General features: G+C 35.7%; 1 long non-coding RNA gene and 1 pseudogene across 2 annotated transcripts in view; both read left to right on the top strand.

Moving 5' to 3' along the window:
• Window positions 1–21,740, top strand: part of LOC139437364 (uncharacterized) — a 203,252-nt gene that overhangs the window by 44,567 nt on the left and 136,945 nt on the right. The gene's annotated exons all lie outside the window — the stretch shown is intronic.
• On the top strand, window positions 20,345–20,850 carry LOC101422335 (DAZ-associated protein 2 pseudogene; annotated as a pseudogene).

Raw genomic sequence — 21,740 nt, 5'->3', positions numbered from 1 at the left:
TTCCTTACTCTATTATCTTGTTGCTGGCTAAGTTCACTTTGAAGGAAAATATCAGGGCCAGGGAAAGCAAAAGAAGTAAGAAAAGAGAATGTATAAAGTAGTATTGGTAATAAATGTTAACAGAGTAACAATGTGAGATCTAGGAGAATGGATATTAGACTCATGTAAGTTGTGTAGAGTTATAGCAGTAAGCAGAGTACCTATAATGAGAGAGTCAACTGAATATGGAGAGGGATATCGTATGAATTAAAAGGCCAATGTTTTCATGATACAGGGAAAAAGAAAAAGACAATAATATCAAGAGTGGATAAAAGACAGAAAACAGAGCAAAGGTATTAGAAGTAAAAAGTCAGAGAATTTGGGGGCCAAAGAAAGGGAGTTGGAATGTAAGAGAAACAGTAGATGTTGGAGAATAGAAAGATGTAGGGGAAAGTGGATAGTGTAGGTAGCCAAACTCAATACACACAGAAAAGAGGAAATGGAGGATGAGAAAACATAGCAAATGTGAAGCACTCCCTGCAGCACCTATTACATAATGAAAATAAAATAAAATAAGAAGAAAAGAGAGAAAAGAGAAAAAAGAGAAGAGAAAAGGGGTGGCAAAGAAAAGGGGGTAAACAAGCAATAAAAAGAGAAAAAACTAAATCAATGAAAAAGGACCTTGGGTGATAAAATGGGAGAAAAGAGCAGGAGACAATGCAATAGTAGCAACCACAACAACAACAAAAAAGAACCAACAGTTCATGCTAGGAATCCTCCTTGCAGTTAAATAAAATTCTTAGGGATCTGATATTCCCCCTTTCTCCCTTCTTCACTTTTCTCTCTCCCAGGGCAGCAGGAAAGCTGCCTGAGAGGTCTGGTAGGAGATTCAAGTGGGTCCTTGTTGAAACAACTCAACACAGAAGACTATGACTCTTTATTTCCAGTGCGAGAGCACCTACACCTCACCAGAAACAGCAAATATGCTATTGGAAGCTTGGATAGCACCTCCTATAGTCCCTCCTCCTTGGGTGTGCTAGGGGAGGTCTACTTGATTTTCTGACTCCACCTTCTGCCAGACCAAGTTTCCTATCCCAGGATATTTAGGTAAATTGGGCTCCTTCAGCAGATTCACCTCTCATTTCTTCCCAGACTCTCCCCAAGTCAGCTGGTACACTCCTCCAAACTCAAGGAGAAAAAAAAAAAAACAACAAAAAACACTGAGGGCTAGGGTAACAAAGGACCTCAAACAGATTTCTGGGCATAGTGGATTTAGGAATGGGAAGTCTGTGATATTGTAGACTCAAGGTGTGAGCCTGGGCTACCAGGCTTTATGGTATACAGACCTGGGAACCATGCATCCATTTAACACTGGGTTTGGGAACACAACAGCACAACAAAATTTTCAGGGATCACCATGGCCAGGCTGCCAGCCCTAGGGGGAGGGGTCCCACCCACAACTTCTGAGCTCTGTGTCACAAACCCAAAATTCCACCTCTTACAAGAATCTCTTCTGTCACTGTGTCACCAAATCAACATCCAGACACCTCCTGCCCTGCAAGCCCCCAAAACAACCCTCTCAGTTTTTGGGAACTCCTCAACACAGCAAAATTTTCAGGAACCACTGCAACCGGTTTGCCAGCCCTAGGGGGAAGGGTCCCGCCCAAATCTTCTGACCTCCGTGTAAGAGACTTAAAATTCTACCTTTTGCAAGAATCTCTTCTGTCACTATCTCACCAAATTGGTGTCCAGACACCTTCTGCCCTGCAAGCACCCAAAACAGCCCAGTCCAGCAGGACTCCAACCCTACTCAGCCGCTTCTTAGCAGGAGAGATTATGAGGTGCACTCATACAGACACCATCTTGCCCCACCTTTCGAATGCATTTTCAAAATGTGCTAAACATTTATCAGAAGGATGCTTCGATGACACAAATGTATGAGGGCACATGCTAAGAGAGAAATGGATTTATTTCCTGTCAGAGAATTCATGATCATTTTGGGAAGAACAACTGTCATGCAACAAAGATCTATGACAGATAAATGACATATAAAGAAGTGCATTGGGGTGTGCAGATGTGAGTTAGTTACAATGACAGAACCAGTTGGAAAATCCCAGTTATGGATCCCAGAAAAATCATTTAAGAACATTAGACCTTGCAAGACTTGGAGCTCCCGAGAGATTGAGGTATCCATAAGTAAGAATTCTGTGGAAATGGTGATGTTGTCCATGTCTTCTAATATATTGCTGTTTCCCTATAACTAAAGCATAACCTTTTAGAAGATGAAGAAAAAAACAAAACAAAAAACCCACAAATGAATGTAATCTTCATTGGTCACAAATAAAATTCTGCCATTTGTATGAAGGTATGACTTCTAACCTGAATAATGCACAGAGGAAATTGTCAAAAGAATACTTAGAAATTAATGAATCCACATTTCCCTTTTATTTTATTTCCTTTCTCAGCTGATATAAGTTAATGTGAACATAAAGAGGATTGGAGAATCTAAGTTCAATAAAATGATTTTAAATGAAATCAAGACACATAGTCCTATCAGTTATTGAGTTACATTTTTATTTCTACAAAATGCTTTTTAAAACTCTGCCTGGGTGCATCTATTGGTTATACTTTTATTTTGTTCAATATGAAATGGTCATCCTTGACAAGCTCTCTAAGTGAGCTTCTGCATCAATCTACTTGTTAAACATTACTGTTATTGCTGATTCTTTTCATAGTAAAACCTTCACTCATAATTTTACTTATCCATTGATATTTTAAGGATTATAATTTCATTTGAGGATTGACTTTCAAGAAAAACATGGCAAGTTATTGTTGTCTCTAAATTTCTTAACTATACTTTACAATCTATCTCAAGCAATATTCCATTCATAGTGCTTAGATAGTAGTTATGTGTAAATTTAGCCTTTAATTTTCAATCTTTAGAGTATAGTGTGTATTTCTCATATGTATCATCAAGTATCATTTTTAAGAAAAATCTAATCACCTATATCAAACTCTAGAATCAGAAAGATTCAACCTCTTTATTAATATTATTCATAATATTGGGCATAAATAACTTTGTTAATGATGTTAAGACATATCACAGCTATTTCAAGTTTAAAGAATCAGATGAATGAAAATGTAAAAAAACCCTGAGAAATAAGAAAAAGCATTTGACTTCTGTAATGTGAATATTTCTTTTACAGAGCTTACAGAAAATTACCAGATTCATGATCTTGTCTCTTTTCACTGGGTAAAATTCAAGGAGTCCCATATATCCTCACTTATATAAACAATTCTGCTTCTAGAGCTTTTCTTTATTAAACAAGGCTATCCTTTCTAAGGACATGTGTTTCATACTTCTCAGGAGCCTTGGGGGAACTAGTGATTTTTCTGTATAGAAAGACTAGTTTTCCTTTAACTCCTCATTGATAAGGATTCTTTTTTTTTTTAACTTTTTTCTTCTTCTTTATTTTCTTTTAAATGTTACATTCAAAAAATATGAGATCCCCATATACTCCCCATCCCACCCATGCCACCCCTCCCACATCAACAAACTCTTCCATCATTTTGGTACATCCACTGCACCCGGCAAATACATTCTGGAGAACCACTGCTGCACATGGACAGTGGTCCATATTGCAGTCCACACTCTCCCCCAGCCCAGCTAGTGGGCCATGACAGGACACAAAACGTTCAGCATCCATCCCTGCAGCACCACCTAGGACAACTCCAAATACTGAAAATGCCCCCACACCATATCTCTTCTTCCCTCTCGACCATCAGCAGCTACCGTGGCCACTCTCTCCACATCACTACTATAATTTCTTCCCTTTCTAATCACAATGTTTCCCCAGCAGAACACCAGTAAGTCCACTCTGATCCATACTCTATTCCTCCATCTTGTGGACCTGGGATTCTTTGACTATACTCTGGAGGTTAGTTTGTATTAGTGCTTCATAGCAAACAATTTACCAAATTTTTTTTTGTTAAATCTAACAAAATAGATGTACCCAAAAAAGTTTCACAGATCACTGGGATTTGATATATTTTTAATTTATGCTTGATTTTATATGCAATTCATTTAAATTATATCATGAATAAAATTATGCTTTCTATGAATTTGCACAAACATTATGACAAAGGAAAGTCATATACCTATAAAATGTAACAACATTAACAAAACAAATAAATTGACCAGTAGATATAAAATTAAAGATAGATGGAATACATTTTAGAATAGATTTTTAAGTAAAGCAAGTACAAGAAAGAAAGGATGTTGCATAGAATGAGACTCTTTAAAAAGTGCTTTGAAGAGACCCTCACACATGAGTTGTGACCAATAATTTTATGTTCCCCTCAGAATGTGAGGTACCAACCCAAGAATTTCTGAGAAAGTAGCCCATCTGTCATTATTCTGAAAATTCTTAATAGCTGATCATCAAGAAAGTATCAAAATGTGGGAGACTCTAAAAGCTCCAAGAATTCTCAGACATGAAGGCTCAAAAATAATAGTCTCCACATTCACATCCAAGGTATCAACACAGCTACAAAAGTTATCTAGAAAAACTGTTGAGTAGAGATAATAAGTAGACTCTATGAAAGTATAAAACCCCTTGTCCCTTTTTAAAATAATAGCAATCTTTGAGGGTCTGATTTTTCACCGCATCTTGCCTTTGATTTACATTTCCTAATGACTGTGATATTGAGCATCTCTTTTATGTGCTAAGTAACCATTTGTGTATCTTCTTTGGAAAGGTGCTCAAGTTATTTGCCTGGTTTTTATTGGTTGTTTGAATTGTTTTGTTAGTTATTGTTCTTTATATTTGGTGGATACAAAGCCCTTATAAAATATTTTCTCTCATTCCTTTGTTGTTTTTTTTTTCATTTTCTTGATAATGTCCTTTGACGTAGAATTTAAATTTTTAAAATTATATCCAATTTTCTATTCATCTTTAGTTACTTGTTGTTTTAATAGCATATCCAATCAACCATTGCCACAGCCAAAATCATAAATAGGTGCTCATATGTTTTCATCTAAGAGTTTTATGATTTTAACTTTTATAATTAGGTCATTGGCATAATTGAGTTAATTCTTGTATATATCATTAAGTAGTAGTTCAACTTCATTCACTGAATGTATAAATCTACTTCACCCTAGAATATTTTTGAAGAGACTATTTTCCCCATTGTAGGAGAAAACCATGTTAAAAATAAATTAGACATAAATATGGGGGTATATTTATGGACTCTCAGTTCTAATCCTTTGGTCTACATATTTATACTTCTGCCAGTATAGCCCTACTTTGTTTACTGAAGCTTTGTGGTATATTTTGAAATTGAGGGTGTGCATCTTTAATATTTGTTTTTCCTTCCCAAAAGTGTTTTGGCTATTCCGTATCCCTTGAAATCCATTTACATTTGCAGAATGGCTATTTAATTTCTGCAAAATGGCTCCTGGAATATTGATAGGTATTACAAAGAATCTATAGACAGCTTAGGAAATATCGAAATCTTCCAATCAATGAACACCGGCTAGTTTACAGTTTATTTATAACTTCTTTAATTTCTTTCATTAGTGATTTGTGGTTTTCAGTATACTAGTCTCTCATCTCTTAGGATAAATTAATTCACATATATTTTATTGGTTTGGATGCTGTCATAAAATGATTTTTAAATTAATTTCCATTTCAGATTGTTTATTGTTGGTGTATAGAAACACCTTATTTTTTCATCTTTTGCCCATTTACTCTGCAACTTTGCTGGATTCATTTATTAGTTGTAGTAGCTTTCTGGTCTATTTCATTTGATAGATTTTTATTTAATCTTGCTTTTTATTTTTTAGGAGGTACCAGGGATTGAACCCAGGACCCTGTACATGGGAAGCAGATGCTCAGCCACTGAGCTACATCTGCTTCCCTGGTAGGATTTTATATATATATAGGATCATGTCATCTGTGAATAGATATTTACTTATTCCTTAGAACAAATCAGTTTTATTGATACATATCAGTAAAGCATAAAATTCATTCAAACACTACAATCAATGGTATTTGGAAAAAGCACAAAGTTGTGCATAGTCATCACTTCAATCATTATTAGAACATTTTCATTATTTCAGTAATAAATATAGTAAAATAAAACAAGAAAATTCATCGCCTCTCATTATCTCTAGGTTTCCCCTGCTGTATATAACTGCTGTTTCTGGTTATTCATGCACAGTTATTTATTTGTTTATTAAGCAGTTTTATTGAGATGTATTCACATACCATATGAACTATTCCAAGTGTATAATCACTGGCATTTAGTATAATCACAATGTTGTGCATTCATAATTCAAAAATTTTAGCACAATTTCATTACTCCAAAAGAAAGACTCTACACCCTTTAGCATTCCCTTCTCAGATCTGTATAACTACTAATCTAATTTCATCTTTATAAATCGATTTATATTTACATTTTATAAAAATGGAATCATACAATATGTAGTATGTGTTTCTAGTCTCCTTTACTTTGTGTAATGTTCCAAATTTGACAATATTTATTTCTTTTTATCTTGCCTAAATTCTTTACTTTGGGTTGCCAATACAGTGTTGGATAACAATGTTGAAAATGGGCATTTTGTTCTGTTCTTTATCTAAGGAGGAAATATTTCAGCCTTTCAAAATTAAATATGTCAACTGTAAATTTGTCAATCTTTTATTATATTTAAGACATATTGTAAACAGGCGGGATTCGTGTTTGCCGAGTTCCTTCTATTCCTTTAAATCTTTCCATCATTATGCATGCCTCTTTATTGCTAGTTTACTGCATGTTTTTCTCAAGAAAATTTGTTGAAATTTGTCAAATGTATTTTTGTGCCTATTGAGATTATCAGGTCTTCAGGTTTTGTTTTTTCTTTCAGTTACATGTATAGGGTGTATTACATCACCTTATCTCTTATGTTGAACCGCACTTGCACATCTGGTTATCGTGAGTGTTCCTTTTAATGTGCTATTGAATTTGGTATGCCAGTATTTGGTTGAGAAATTTAGCAACCCTGTTTTGAGAATAATGGGTCTATAATTTCCTTTACTTATGGTATTTCCTCATGAGAGTAAAACAGTAATTCTAGCCCCATAAAATGAGTTAGGAAGTGTTATTTCAGTCTACTAAGCATTTGTGTTAATTTTTAAAATATTTGGTAGAATTCATCTGTCAAGCCATTGAGTTTGGACCTCTTTTTTGAGAGGTGGAGTTTGTTTTATTACTGATTCAAACTCTTTTGTTGTTACTGGCCTGTTGAGATTTTGCCTATTCTTGAACAGTTGAGGTAACTTGTGTTTCTAGGAATTTGTCCATTTCATCTATATTTGTTGGTGTACTGTCTTGTAACTTTTGTATTATTTCTGCAAGGTAATTAAAATATGTGTAATAACGTTATTGGTTTTTGTTATATTCATCCACATTTTAATTTGTTGGTCTAGATATAGTTTTGATGTCTGATTGATCTAATCAAATAATTAACTTTTGGTTTCATCTATCCTCTCTATTGTTCTCCCTACAGTCCATTTATTCCACTCTAATCTTAAAAATTTCCTTCTTTCTTGTAGCTTTTGGCTTAGTTTGCTCTTCTATTTTCTAATTCTTTATACTAGAAAGTTAGACTGATTTGAGGTGTTTCTTTTTTTTTTCATGTAGTAATATAAAGCTGTAAATTACCCCCTGGTGCTGCCTGCACTGTTTCCCATAAGTTTGGTATGTTTGGTTTTTGTTTTCATTCATCTCTATGAATTTTCTATTTTCTCCCTCAATTTCTTCATTAATCCATTGGCTGTTTAAGTATTTAATTTCCACATATTTGTGAATCTTTCCAGTTTTCCTTTTGTTGATTTACAGCCTCATTCCATTGTGCTCAGAGAAATACTTTGTGAGATTTCAATTTTTAAAATGTACTGAGACTTATTTTGTGACTAATGTGTATGGTCTACACTGATGAATGATCCATGTTTATTTGAGAAGAGTGTGAATTCTGTGATTGTTGGTCATATAACTGATATATATATATATATATATAATTCAATAACTGGACTTCTGTAGGGATAGTGTCTTTCAAAATTTTTTTCTTGCGTCTAGACTACTACTCCTGTTGTCATGCATGCTTAGGTAATTTTTTATGAGAACTGAGCTTTCTGATACTATTTCAGTAACTCTGGAAATTTGACTCTCACACTGCTCAGAGATTGCTGCAGTTTACCTATTAATGACTGGAGCATTTCATTCATGTCTTTTCCAAACTATGTTGGCAGGATTTAAATTAATTTTTAGTGTGGGAACAAGTTTATATTTCATTATTTCAGTGTTCAACTCATAAATTGAATCAAGTAAAAAAAGTAAAAAAAAAAATTGGTGTACCCTTGTGTTAATCAGTCAAGGGGGTGCTAATGCAAAATACCAGAAATCTGTTGGCTTTTATAAAAGGGTATTTATTTCAGGTAGAAGCTTACAGTTAAGCTAGGTCCCTCACCAAAGTCTGTTACCACAAGTTGGAGCAAGATGGCTGTGTAGGTTCAGGCTTCCTCTTCCTCTTAAATCTCCATGGTCCCTGCTTCTTCCAATATCAGCTGTGGGCTGAGACAACTCTCATTACTCTCCTGGGGCTCATTTCTTTACAGGCTAAACTGCATTGTTTTCTCCACTAGGTCAGCTACAGACTATGAGGCTCTCTAGGCTTTGCCTCTCTCCCTTCCACTAGATTCTCTCTAGGCTTAGTTGCTCTGGTCCCTCCACAGTGCCAGCTATGAACTATTAGGTGAATGACTTTTCTTTCTTTCCAGGACCTCTGTAGTGTCTAAGGAGCAATATCTATACCTCTGTGTTCTCCTCCTGTGTGTATACTTCCCAGGGTTCCAGCATCCAAAACTCCCCACTAAGTCCTTTGCCATGTCTTTTATCTTTGAGTCCCCATGCACTATGGGGTGGGGACTCAACCTCCCACTGACATGGCCCAATCAAAACCCTAATCATAATTTAAACAAGTAAATATGAAACCTCAGACCAATTTACAAACATAATCCAATATCTATTTTTGGAATTTATAAACAATATTAAACTGCCACAACCCTCCTTTAAATTTTCTTGCAAAAGGTCTGTTAGATGGTGCTGTAACTTCTGTGCTTATCTCATGGTTCTGCCACACCAAACTAGAGCTGCAAGTACAATTACTTAAAGGAGGAAATTTCCTCTCTCTGCCTTGGTACTAGCATGCAGTTCAAGGAAGGAAGGCACCTTTTCCCACACTTCCACTGTGCATCTGAGGGATTGAAGATGGTTGCTAGATCATGCCTATTTCTTTTGAACAGGGATTCTGTGATTGTTTAAAGTGCCCAGTAATGTTGCAGAATTGCAAATTAGTAACTCTACAAATTCTTTATTCATTCGTCCATCATCCAAATGGGTATTTAGATTTTACCTTTTGATTATGTCAATAGAGATACTATGAGCTTAAATGCACAATTTTAGTAGCTATTTTCAATTACTTTGGTTATATAACTATCAGTGGAATTGTGGGAAATTTGTTTAACTTTTTTGAGGAACCACTAATCTATTTTCCATAGCTGCTTAATCATTTTACTCTTTTTTCTTTAAATATATATAGCCATCATAGTAGATTTGACATGGCAACTGATTGAAGTTTTGTTTGGCATTGAAGTAAGATGAATGGTATTTATACTTTAGTCATGTGCTTGTTGGCCATTTGTATATATTCTCAAGAAAATTGTCTCTACAAGCCCTTTAACCAGTTTTTAATTCCTTTGTGCCTTTTTGTTGTTGAGCCGGCCCTTTGGCTGTTTGTTTGTTAGGTTTAGATGTCCACTTAGTTGTGTATTTTCCATTTTCCCTGCTGTTATTGATTGAAAAATTCTCTGCATTGTAGTCAGAAAAGAAAAATTTTATACTTTCAATCTTTTCAAATTTAAGTTTATTGAATGATATTTTGTGATCTGATTTATGATCTATTCTGTAGCATGTTCCCTGGGCACTTGAGATGAATGTGTATTCTAATGATATTGGGTGGATTGTTCTATATATCTCTGTTAGGACTAGTAGTTTTAAATAGTTCCCATGTCATCCATTACCTTACTGATATTCTGTCTAGAAGTTCTAATCCTTATTGAAAGTGTATCTACACATTATAGTAAAACTATTTATCCCTTCAAATATATCAATATTTGCTTCCTATCTTTGGTGACTGTTGGAAACTGAGGCACAGTGGTCTCACAAGGAGAGATGTGCTGTTTCCATGGCTATGCTTGCACCCTAAGGAATGCAGTAATTAAGAGTTCTCAGCAAACAGGATGAAGCTGTTAAAGGCTCAAAGAAAAGATGAGCACATACCTTTTGCAGTAAATAGAACACTTATACTTCGTACCTTAAGATAAGATTTTTTGAGTTCCTTAGAATTCCTTAGACTATGAGTAGTGCTGATAGTCACCGGCATGTTGCTGCTTTTTGTCATGTAGGCTACATGTTGCTGCCTGTTGTCACATATACTGGGGTATATAGAGAGCCCCTTGTAAACAATAAAGTTGCCTGATGAGTCTCTACTCGCAGACCCAGCTCTCTCATTCTTCCTTTCTTTTCTTCTCTCTCTCTCTTTCTTTCATTCTTCTTTTTCTCTTTCTTTCATTCCCAATACCCTTCAGGTCCAAATCTCCAACAGGTGACTCAGTTGTGCATGATCTATCTATCTATCTATCTATCTATCTATCTATCTATCTATCTATCTATCATCTATCTATATTTTAACAATCAATAGTTATTTATTGCATATTTACTATGGCCCAGGTACATTAGCTCGTTCAAATCCTCCCCATTTATTTTTTTCTTTATTTTCTTTTAAATGTTACATTTCAAAAATCTGAGGTCCTCATATACTCCCCACCCCACCCACCCCACCTCTCCCACATCAACAACCTCTTTCATCACCGTGGCACATCCACTGCACCTGGCAAATACATTCTGGAGCACTGCTGCACCACATGGACAGTGGTTCACATTGTAGTCCACACTCTCCCCCAGTTCACCCAGTCAGCCACGGCAGGACACACAACATCCAGCGTCCATCCCTGCAGCACCACCCAGGACAACTCCAAATCCTGAAAATGCCCCCACACCATATCTCTTCTGTCTTTCTTCCATCAGTAGCCACTGTGGCAACCCTCTCCACATCACTACTACAATTTCTTCCCTTACTAATCACAACAGTTCCCCAGCAGAACACCAGTAAATCCACTCTAATCTGTACTCTATTCCTCCATCCTGTACCCTAGGATAATTTTGTCCAGTATATTTTTTTTATTGATTTTGTAATAATATTACATTAAAAATATATATGTGAGGTCCCATTCAACCCCACCCCCCCACCCCACCTCTCCCCCCCCCCCCCCCCAGCAACACTCGTTCCCATCATCATGACACATCCATTGGATTTGGTAAGTACATCTTTGGGCACCTCTGCACCTCATAGTCAATGGTCCACATCATGGCCCATACTCTCCTCCATTCCATCCAGTGGGCCCTGTGAGGATTTACAATGTCCGGTGATTGCCTCTGAAGCACCATCCAGGGCAGCTCCATGTCCCAAAGACACCTCCATCTCTCATCTCTTCCTGCCTTTCCCCATACCCATCATCCACCATGTCCACTTTTCCCAATCCAATGCCACCTCTTCTATGTGGACATTGGATTGGTTGTGTCCATTGCACCTCTATGACAAGAGGAGGCTCAGATTCCACATGGATGTTGGATGCAATCCTCCCACTTTCAGTTGTAATCACTCTAGGCTCCATGGTGTGGTGGTTGTCCTTCTTCAACTCCATCTTAGCTGAGTGTGATAAGTCCAATAAATCATATTGTAGGTGCTGGAGTCTGTTGAGGCTCAGGACCTGGCTATCACATTGTCAGTCCAGAGATTCAAATCCGCTAAATATGTCCAGTATATTTTTAATTGTTACTTCTTATTTATAAATTGACACTTTTATCAAATATAGAACCTCTCTTTTATCTTGTACCAGTTTTTGCCTTAGAGTATATTTTGTCCATTAGTATAGCTTCCCCAGCTCTCTTTTGGCTACTGTTTCCATTATATTTCATCTTAAATTTTGACTTTCAATCTCTCTGCATAAGGAGATCTAAGGTGAGTCCTTGTGGACAGCAAATAGTTGGATCATATACATTGATTTCTCCTAAAAAAATGTCTCCTTTTAGATTATAGACCTTAATCCTTTTATATTTCGTTTTTTTTTGTTGTTGTTGTTTTCTGTTTTCTGTGTGTGTTGTACTATTGTGTCCATTAATGCCTCCATTATGGCCAAAATATGGGGGTTGATTTTTTTGTATTGAAATATTTTCTTCCATTTCTTTCCCTTTTGTGTATAGGTTTTACATTTCTCTTAATATATATAATTGGTATTAAAATTAAAACCTACATTTATTAATCTACTGCCAGTTGATAAAAACATATCTTCAATAGCATAACACTATGCATTTATCCTTTAATTATATAGAACTAAACACTGGTTTTAAAAAGAAAGATACAATAATACTTGCTTTTACTTTTATCACTGTAGATCCCATTACCAGATAGATCTTTGTTCCTTTGTTCAGTCTTTTGTTACTGTCTAGTTTCCATTCATTTTATTTTATTTTATTCAGTCATTTTACTTTTAGGACTCCCTTTAATATTTCTCTTGGTTCATATCTTATAATGATAAACTCACCCCAATTTTTCTGATCTTGGAGTGTCTTAATTTATCTTTCAGTTTTGGAGGATCATTTGCCAGGTATAGAATTCTGAAATATATCAATCTGTTTGAAATATATCAATCTGATGCCTTCTGGCATTCATTGTTTCTGATGAAATATGAGGTATTATTTTTACTCAAGATTCCTTGAATGTGAGGAGTAGTTACACTCTTCCTTATTTCAATATTTTCTGTCTTCTGCCAGTTTTATTAAAATGTCTTTTCATTAATCTCTTTGAGTTTACCCTTCTTGAAGTTTGCTTAACTTCAAGTGTGTGGAGAGTCACATCTTTCCTCCAATTAGGGAAGTTGTGACCATTATTTATTCCAAAATTCTTTTTCCCCTGTCTGCCTCTTGTCTCCTTACTGCAAATCCCATAATGATATGTTGTTCTATTTGATGCTTTCCCAAGCTCATAACTATATGTTCAATTATCTTCATCCTTTTCTCTTTCTATACCTCATGTTATATAATTTCAATGTTCCTTTCTTCAAATTCATTAATTCATTCTTCTTCCAGCTTAAATTTGCTGTCAAACATCTCTAGTGAATTTTTTATTTAGGCATTGTACTTTCCAGGTGCAGAATTTTAATTTGATTCATATATATAATTTTTTAGGAGTTAATAAAGAATGAACCCAGGACCACATACATATGAAGCATGCACTCAACCACTGAGCTACACACACTCCACCATACATAGTTTTTAATTCTAATTGATATTCTCTTTTTGTTAATGCATCATTTTCTTAGTTTCTTTTTGTTATTTGAGATTTCATTAAATCTATGGGCATAATAGACACAATTGATTGAAAGTCTTTTTCTCCTGAGCTCAATGTTTACATTTTCTCAGGAATTGTTTCTATCAAATTTGTTTTTCACTTTGAAAGAATCAATGTTCTTGTTTCTTTATATCATTTGTGATATTCTGGGTAAACCACTGGATATTATAATGTTGTAATTCATCACCCTGAAAATGAGGTTCTTCTCCATCCCCAAGATTTGCTATTCCTGATAGTTGAAGTCTTCAGTCATCACTTATTTAGTGGCTTTTGTAGTTTTCTATGAAAAAAAGTAATCTTAAACACTTTTTTTGAACCTGAACCTGTATTGACAGATTGATTTATTCTTTTCTCCAGATGAAATGCATGAATATAAATCATGTAGCCATCTGTTATTTCTAAAGATCAAATAAAAATTATATCCTAAAAGTTTTATTTTTATCCTTAATACTATGAATCTGTTTCTGATGTTGCATTGTAAATTAGGTGAATATGTTAAAAGAGTTAATTTTTTTGCATTACGTTAAAATTTTTAAGAAATTTTTTTTCTGAATGGATATAAACTTTGTTATTCCTGTTTATAAAAATATATTTCTTTGAGGAGGTATCTGTGTCTGTGTGCCTGTGTGTGCTTACAGCTGCATATGTACACATGAGTTCATTCAGACAGTTATTTTTAGATGTCCCAAAGATTAGATTCTTAAACCTGGGAATTAAAAGAAAAAGGACCTTGATTTGTTTTCATATGAAATAATGTAGATAGAAAATTAAATCAATGAATGAAAGACCATATTTGAATGGACTGCCAATATCCTATATGAATATTTTTGCATAGAAGAACCCCAAATATAAAAATTATGTCTTGCTATGTATTGAGTTTTATTGGTTCAATAGGATGAAACAAAATCTATGGATTTGTGGCTGAATTTTTCTCTCATAGGAGCTAATGTTTTGTTTGGAAAGAAATCAATGTTTAATTAAATAAAAGAAAAACATCCTTCTGTTTTAGAAAAAGTGTACTGACAATGTGACCTCTTACTCAAATGCAGAATATTGTGAATACTGTGGAGACAAGCAATTTTAAACCTCTCATTCACAAGTTTGTGTGTGTGTGCATATATATGATAAAGAACCAACTGGTTTCCTTGCTTGCTTGGATGCATTCTAATTATACCATATAATTATTACAGTCTGTGTGCATGATCAGTATTCAAATTCACTCTAGAAAGATTGATATTTCCTCCAAATCAAAATGTAATTTTTATCTAATGAATGTTCTTTCATTATTATGTCAGTTATATTTTTTTGTGTACAGTATGAATGCAATTAATATTTCACTTTGGTTTCTAATTTATTTACTTATTTTCACAATTTTGCTTTTAATCTGAATCATTAGAAATATTACATGAAATTACCAATTATTTCCTCTATCTGATGTTTAGGCCCATTTTGTCATATTTCCTTAACTCAGCTTTCTTTGCCTTTGTTAAAGTAAATTCTGCTCACTATAACCATAAGCCTGTCTCTCTTGAATAACCCATCTTTGATTCCTTCTGAATCCCAGATATATTGTGAATATGGTTTTCAAATTCTTTCACCAAAGCAGCTCATATGCATTTTTTAAAAGGCACTAAGTGTATTCATTTTTAAATAGTTCCTAAACTTTCTTTCTGTTCTCCGTCTTCTCCCTGTACACCCAAGAAAAGCATTTGGGAAAGGGTTTGTGGAACAATCAATTAAATCTCATTTTTGGGAAACGGACTTGGCCCAGTGGTTAGGGCATCCGTCTACCACATGGGAGGTCCACGGTTCAAACCCCGGACCTCCTTGACCCGTGTGGAGCTGGCCCATGCGCAGTGCTGATGCACACAAGGAGTGCCCTGCCATGCAGGGGTGTCCCCCGCGTAGGGGAGCCCCACGTGCAAGGAGTGCACCCGTAAGGAGAGCCGCCCAGCGAGAAAGAAAGTGCAGCCTGCCCAGGAATGGCGCTGCCCACACTTCCCGTGCCTCTGACGACAACAGAAGTGGACAAAGAAACAAGACGCAGCAAATAGACACAGAGAACAGACAACTGGGGGGGGGGGGAGGGGGAGAATTAAATAAATAAATAAATCTTTAAAAAATAAATAAATAAATCTCATTTTTTCTGATTTATGATTTCTCCTTCTGTATTTGACATCAGAAAGTATAACTGATGTGGGCTATGGGTGGGAGGCTTTTCATCTCTTTGTAGATAACCTAAGCTGTCTGTGACCTGCGGGTGTGGGATGGTAAGAGCCTGCAGTCCTGCCCTTGGTGACCATGGCAATGACTCTAGTCTCAGGAAACAGTTTAGCAATGCAAAGTCTATAAACTTTAAATACTCAAGAAAACTGCAAACCAAATGTGCCAGAAGCTTATCGAGAATGTATAGGGTCCATGCTAAAAGCTTACCTAGGATGTAGACGATATACGCTAATTCAAACCTATTGAACACTGAAACAAAGAACAATTTGACCGTTCCTCTCTGTATAAAAGAACTCATAATTCTTGTTCAGGGCTTGGGTTTGAAACAGAAAGCTCCGGATTCCAGCCGGCCGTCAATAAATCATTTTTCCTTCTCAAAGTCATTCCTGAGTCCTGGCCTTTCTATACACAAATAATTGAACCTCTCACAACTGCTACAACATAATCATTAATGTACACCTCTTATAGTAGTAATCAGATTCTCCAATTCACATGCTTGTCCTAAACTTCACTATATCTGATTCATATAACCTACTTTTAATTTATTAATTTAATATCCTGTAATTTCCCCCATTCCACTAGGTAACAACCTTTTCTCCTGAAAGTTTCATGAACTAACATTTAGTCTTTCATTTCTGTTAATTCACTGATACTTTTAACTTAAATAATAACCAGATCGAACACCCTTTTTGTCAGTGGACTAAAATTACAAATAGTGGATGGAAAATATTTTTCCAGATTGCATCCTGACTATGATGCCTTCAATCTCATAACATCCATAAATTTTTGTAGTTCGTGATAGGTGATTCTTCCTTCCTGATACCTTCCCTAACCCTGTCATTTAGCAATATCCAGTGAATATTTACCCATTAATACACATATTGCCACCTGCCCACAGAATTCATTATCCTCATTCTTACAAATAACATATCAGTTCAAAGTTCATCCAAAACTGTCTCACAAAATATTCTTTGAATTGCTTCCCATTATATATCTCTTTTCTAAAATAATAAAAAATATTATCATTACCTACCCTCTTCATTGTGAAATTTTGACACCTACATTGTTCTTCCTTTCTAATTACTGAATTGCAAAAACATAGGAAGAGGAGAACTGGGAGGATGGCAGAGTAAGGGGCTACTGATACATTCTTCTTGCAAAAGTAGTTGGTGGGCATGTAGAAACTGTCTGAATCAATCATTCTGGGGCTCTGGAGGACAGAGGAGCACTGTACAGCATCCAGAAAGGAGCAAGATGGGAAACTGAGAAGCTGAAGAAAATAACTGTGAGTGAGTCACTCCTGAAGCAGGATCCAGTACATATTCTCCCCACTCGAAGCTTGCCTCAGGTGTAGCCTTTGGCTGGCTACCTCAAAGGGAGACAGATATGCAACCCTTCCTCCCTTGGAGATGGGGGTGGACAAGGTGCCTGCTGAGTGTGGCTTCTTATCATTGGATACTGAATTCCATTTATGGATTGTTCTATAAGCCTGGCAAGAACAGGGTTACTCATAGTCTTAGTTTTAACACCACATAGTAGAGGTTGAAAAAGCACAATCCTTAGAGCTGCAGGGGAAGTTTTGCAAAGGTCACCATCATCTGAGGCTGTGAGGAAAGTGCAGTTGAAGGAGTTGATTTAAATAAATTTAAATTAGTCCACAGAGATGAAAAAAAGAGTGCCAAATGTGTGTTATAGACCATGGTTTGTGGTAGTAGTCTGATGATATTATCTCATAATTTTTAACAAATATTCCACCACCGTACTGTTCCTTTGTGAAGTGGTGGTGTATGGAAATTCTACATGTGTATGATTGTTTTTTAAGTTCACAGCCTCTGTAAAAAATACATTTAAAAAATAATAGGATGTCTTGGTGGAAAATACACCAAAAGTAAATGGACTAGTTTGTAGTAATGCTTTGATGATGTCCTTGCATAGTTGTAACAAATGTTTCAGAACAATGAAAGGCATTGGTGGTGGGGTGATATATGGGACTCTGTATACTGTTATGCATGTTTATTTTGCAAGTTCACAACTTTCACTATATAGTTATTGATAATATATAGTCATGTATAAATGATATATTTCAATAACTTTTTAATCTTATTTTGTTTTAAATTATCTTTTTTAAAGTTAATAGATCACACAAAATGTTACATTGAAAAACAATGTTACAATTTCTTCCATTGGACTGTCCACTTGCCAGCTGGGCCCTGAGCCTCAGCCAAGTTGCAACTCCTACACAATAACATTTTAAAAATACGGTGCTGAAGCTGGATATACAAAAGAATGAAAAGGGATCACTATCTCACAGCTTATACAGAAGTTAACACAAAATGGATCAAATATCTAAGCAATGAGCTAGGAAATTAAGCCCCCAAGTTAGGGAGCATCTTCCTGCACTTGTGGTGGGTGGTGATTTCTTAGAATTTACACATAAAGCACAAGCAACAAAAGAAAAAAATAGGTAAATGGACCTCTTCAGAATTTTGAATACCTTACTGCTTCAAAGGACTTTTTCATGGAGGTGAAAAGGCAGCCTACTCAATGTTTTCTCAATGGAAGAAAATATTTGAAACCAAATATTCAATAAGTGTTTAATATCCAGTAAGTGTTTAATATCCAGTAAGTGTTTAATATCCAGAATAAATAATCTTATGTCTCAACAACACTGAAAAAGACAAAACTCCTAATTAAAAATTGGCACAAACAGTAAGCAAAGACTAAAACAGGGGTGCTCCTGCAGACTTTAGAGACATCTGGACTCTATAGAAAAGATACAGAAACCTATGAAATCAGCACTGCCTCGGTGGGTCATATATTGGAATATATGATAGCCTATCTCCCTAATGTAACAGAGTTAGACTCATTTATAATTTCCTTACACAAAATTCTTTAACCTCTATTATTTGAACCTATAATTAGTGCTATTACCGTTAAATATGTGTCCAGAAGCTTAAATCTATGCCGGTTGTGCCCTGATTTTCAGCAGAGTTGCAACCAACACCTACTCTCCAGCTCATTGAACTCATCCAGGACAATTAACAAAATAATGATGATGGACAATCCCCATCCCAAAAGGCAAAGTATATCTACAACTGCAAGCGAAACATTTCCTTCCCCCTGCCCCATAATATCTAAGTCCCTTCTCAATCTGAAGCAGAACAGACATCAACATCCCCAAATACTGAAGATTGCGAAATGAATAAACATAAGGGGGCAATGCAAATATGGACCAAAATAGATGTATTATTATTATTGAAATAATAAATGAACTTATAACATTGACACAAAGACAGTGGTCACCAGAGGTTATGAGGGAGGGAGGGGGAAGAATAAGTAAATAGGACATTTTTAGATCATTGGAAATGTTCTGTGTGATATTACAATGGCAGGTGCAAGCCACTGCAAATTTTGTCAAAACATAAAATTGTACAGTGCAAATTATAAACCGTAATGTAAATTATATACTATGATTAGTAGTAATAGTTTATAATTTATCCATCAACTATAAAAAAGTAACATATTCATGTATTAATAGGGTAAACTGTGAGAAGCAGAGTGTTTGGGATATAGGGGAATCACCTATATTTTTCATGAAATTTTTCTGTAATCTAAAACTTCTTTAAAAAGAAAGTTAAAAAAAAAACTAAAAAATGGGCAAAAGATTTGAATAGACATTTTTCTAAAGAGGAAACACAAATGGCTACAAAACAGATGAAAAGACATCACTAGGTATTAGGGAAGTATAAATCAAAACCACAGTGAGATATTATTCCAAATGTGATAGAATAACCACTATTAAAAAATCAGATAACTTCAAGGATTGGAGAGGATTGCTGGTGGCAATATAAAATGGTACAGCACTCTGAAAGACAATTTGGCTGTTCTTCAGGTGCTAAATATAGAATTTCCATATGATCCTACAATCCTGGTCCTATATAAACACAGAAGAAATTAAAGCAAGGGTGCAAATGGACGTATGCACACTGATCATAGTGGTGTAGTTCACATTTGTCAAAAGATGGAAGCAACCCAAGTGTCTATCTTATATTTGTAGTAATTAATAGTACAAATATAAGAATGTTCTTCCATGAATTTTATCAAATGTACAGGACAATTACAAGGTGTTAATAATAGAGGTATATGGAAAAATATACCTAACGTAATCCATTGACTATAGTGGGCAGTAATATTTTAATATTCTTTCATAAATTGTAACAAAGATGCCACACTAATACAAAGCATCAAAAATAGAGGGGTTTATGAGAATGTTATATTTTTTGCAAGACTTTTCTTTCAATCTACACCTGTTCTAATTTAAAATATTACAATAAAAATATCATCCAGGTGTCAATGTTAGCATCACAGTGATAATTTATGTTGATAGTATGTACCCTTACATGATACGATGCAAATTTAGCTCTGTGATCATCCCTAAACCCATAAATGTAGTCTAATAATGAGAAAAATATCAGACAAACTCAATTGAAAGAGTTCTACAGATGACCTGATTAGTACTAAAAATTTTCAAGTTGGTCTGCTATGCCAAGCTGAACCAGACAAGCAGCCACCATGAACAGCGAAGACCAATGTCCAGTGCAGCCAGCCCTCTCTGTGCAGTCTCCTGGGAATCCAGTGTACCCTCAAACCTTGCATCTTACTCAGACTCCACCCAATACTGATCCTCCACCTGCTTACTCAGAGCTTTATCACCCAAGTCTTGTGCACCCAGGGACTGCCACAATCCCTACTATGTCAGCTGTGCTTCCTGGCCCCTCACTCTATTTTCCCATGGGCCAGTCTGTGGCTATTGGAACTTTGGGTTCCACAATCCCACAATGGCTTATTATCAAGTTGGTCCCATTTATTCACCTGGCTCATCAGAGCGGGTGGAAGAAGAATATGGTGCAGGTGCCAGATTTGGAGCTGCAGTGACTGATGGCAACATTCCTCCTTCACCTCCTGGATGCTCTCTCAATGCCACTCAGCTTGCAGTCATGTGGGGAGCCAATGTCCTTGTAACTCAGTGGAAAGGAAACTACTTCGTGGGTGACTCAGATTGTGACTACACCGTCTGATGAGGAGCCAAGCCACCTCTGTGCTGGGAAAGACATCTACATATCTTCAGCTCTTTTCACAATATAAATGCTTTAGTCATATGATCCTGAAGTTGCAGCTTAGTAATATGTTTTTGGGTGCCTTTCCAATGCCCAACATTTCAGGCACTTTTCAGATTTAATAAGGAACCATGTAATGGTAGCAGTACCTCCCTAAAGAATTTTGAAGTAGGGAAGATATCCATTCATAAAGTGAATGTGGGTGAAGCAACCCAAAGAATCTTCCTTTAATTCTTATGCAGTAATACTGTAGCATACTGGTCTTTGATTTTGGTAATAGAACATCAAATTAGGTTTGGGGGGAACTTTGATCTTTATAAGAATGAAAGTTGCCAAATTATTCTGATTTGTCTCTTTAATCTTCTTTAAGTCTTCAATTTATATTACTTGTTATGAATGAAATGTATTAGTTGTCTGCCTTTTCTTTTCAATCCTTTACCCCACAGCCCACCCCTAACCCCAGTCTTCCATTCCCTCCCTCCAGTCTACATTAAATCAATGGTGCAGGGCAGAAAGCCAGTCAGACTAATTTCCTTCTCTCCTGGCACTTCTCCCCACTTGTCATCTTTTAACTAATCATTCACAAGAATCCTCTGAAAACCCATCTGTTCCCCAAGCACAGACCCAAATTACTTCTGCTTTTCATCTCCTCAGGCAAAAGTGGAGGGTGCCTTTTGGACCCTTCTCATAGATTGCCTCTGCATACAAGAATGTAAAACAAGATTTTTTTTTTTTTTGATGACAGAAAAACTGAGCTCCTGTCAGTGCAAACTGCACTGTAAACAGCAATTTGTTTAAAATATGAGTGGCAAGGAGGAGGATGTATTTCAAAAGCCTGGTGACATTAGAAC

The sequence above is a fragment of the Dasypus novemcinctus genome, chromosome 22 (assembly GCF_030445035.2).
Source record: "Dasypus novemcinctus isolate mDasNov1 chromosome 22, mDasNov1.1.hap2, whole genome shotgun sequence".
NCBI classification, from domain to species: Eukaryota; Metazoa; Chordata; class Mammalia; order Cingulata; family Dasypodidae; genus Dasypus; species Dasypus novemcinctus.
The sequence above is the reverse complement of the archived record's forward strand: the minus strand, read 5'-3'. Positions and strand labels throughout refer to the sequence as shown.